Consider the following 2,244-nt stretch of genomic DNA (forward strand, 5'->3'; position numbering starts at 1 on the left):
CCCTCAGAGCTGGAGCCATTCTTGGCTGTGAGCCATCTAATGTGTTTGCTAAAAACTGAACTCAGCCCTCTTGTAAGAGAAGTGCATGCTATTCACCTCTGAACCACCTGTCCAGTCCCTGTTCCTTCCTTTTAATGATTTATTATGAGCTGAGTTTTATATGTCTCACTCGTTTACATCAATAACACATTGGAAACCTACATTTTGCCAGGTCCTCACAGGATTCTGGTGATTCAACAACAGATATACTAAACCCAAATTTCAGAATACCTGCTTTTATGGAATTTGGATTCTGATGTAGATGACACAGAGTATAATTATGTAAAATGAAATGGTAATATCGAGCCAGGGAGCTGCCGGTGGGCGGGCGGGCGCAGGAGGCCCCGGGCCGGGTGCGGGCGGAGGCGCGAGCAGGGCGGGCGAGCCCGGCGCTCCCTCCCCATGGCCGGGAGCCGGCCACGGAGGCGGCGGCGGCGCTGACAGGCTCGGAGCGGGGCGGCCCGGGGCCCTGGGGAAGATGAGCGCCCTCCTAGAGCAGAAGGAGCAGCAGGAGAGGCTGCGGGAGGCGGCGGCCTTGGGGGACATTCGGGAGGTGCAGAAACTGGTGGAGAGCGGGGTGGATGTGAACTCGCAAAATGAGGTCAACGGCTGGACCTGTTTACACTGGACATGTAAACACAACCATGAACAGGTGGTGTCCTACCTGCTACAGTCAGGAGCTGACAGAGAGATTCTTACAACAAAAGGGGAAATGCCTGTACAACTAACATCAAGGAGAGAAATCAGGAAGATTATGGGAGTGGAAGAAGCCAATGAGGAGGAGAAGATCCCCCAGCTGAAGCAGGAGTCAGAACTGCCCTTTGTTCCCAACTATCTGGCCAACCCAGCCTTCCCTTTAATCTACAGCCCTGCAGCAGAAGACTCCACCCAATTGCAGAATGGGGGCCCCTCCCCACCTCCAGTGTCACCTCCTACAGATGGCTCACCTCCATTGCTTCCCCCCACAGAAACCCCTCTGCTAGGGGCCTTTCCTAGGGACCACAGCTCTTTGGCACTGGTCCAGAATGGTGATATTTCTGCCCCCTCTGCCATACTTAGAACACCAGAAAGCACAAAACCTGGTCCTGTCTGTCAGCCACCAGTGAGTCAGAACCGCTCCCTGTTCTCTGTCCCATCCAAGCCCCCGGTGTCTCTGGAGCCTCAGAACGGGACATATGCAGGCCCGGCTCCAGCATTCCAGCCATTTTTCTACACCGGAGCATTTCCGTTTAATATGCAAGAGCTGGTACTCAAGGTGAGGATTCAGAATCCATCTCTTCGTGAAAATGACTTCATTGAAATTGAACTGGATCGACAGGAACTTACCTACCAAGAACTGCTGAGAGTGAGCTGCTGTGAGCTGGGTGTTAATCCAGACCAAGTGGAGAAGATAAGGAAGTTACCCAACACTCTGTTAAGAAAGGACAAAGATGTTGCCCGACTCCAGGACTTCCAGGAGCTGGAACTGGTTCTGATGATAAGTGACAATAATTTTCTGTTTAGAAACGCTGCATCCACACTGACTGAGAGGCCTTGCTATAACCGGAGAGCTTCAAAACTGACGTACTAATGCAGCAGGGACTTCATCATTGAGTACTGTGACAGTATGTGTCACCTCTGGGCCAAAGGACAAGCCATTGATCCCAAAGCCTCGGATGCCCACCAGGGCCCCTGGTGCCACTGCGTAGTGTTCACTAACACCCCGCCTCAGCAGGCAGGAGCCCCGACCCCCCAGCAGCGGTGCCACTCTTCCAAGCCTCTTGGTGCACAATAAACTATTGCTGAATCTTTGAACAGCTGGAAAGTAGTCTTGAGAGGCCGAAGCTGAAGGAACGAGAGCCAATGTTTAATGTGCAGGATCTAGAGAGTTGTCGAAGCAGAAGCTGAGAGCGCAGACCTGTTTCTAGCCACTCCTGTTGACAGTGCGCCTGAAGGACCAGGCGCGCCTCTCTTGGTGTTGCATGCTCATGACACTCAGAAATTTTGAACTGATGAGGGAGGAAGACTGGGGAAAGAAAGAAAGCACACACAGGTATTGGACAGATGGAATCTGGTATGACCTGTGGCTGTGAGGTCTCATATAGCATATTTATAAATGTTACTCAGGTTTAAAGTATTTAAAATATAGTTACCTAATTGTAAATAGGCTGTTAACCAAAAGAGCTTCCCCTCCCCCAATTTTCTTTTATGACCACTGATGACTGC

General features: G+C 51.3%; 1 pseudogene across 1 annotated transcript; it reads left to right on the top strand.

The window, feature by feature from the left end:
• Positions 1–497: 497 nt before the first annotated feature.
• LOC110305701 lies at positions 498–1,837 on the top strand (annotated as a pseudogene). The gene has a single exon (XR_002379181.2). The product of XR_002379181.2 is annotated as an ankyrin repeat domain-containing protein 40 pseudogene (transcript).
• The last annotated feature ends 407 nt before the right edge of the window (positions 1,838–2,244 follow it).

The sequence above is a fragment of the Mus caroli genome, chromosome 11, assembly GCF_900094665.2.
Source record: "Mus caroli chromosome 11, CAROLI_EIJ_v1.1, whole genome shotgun sequence".
Lineage (NCBI taxonomy): Eukaryota > Metazoa > Chordata > Mammalia > Rodentia > Muridae > Mus > Mus caroli.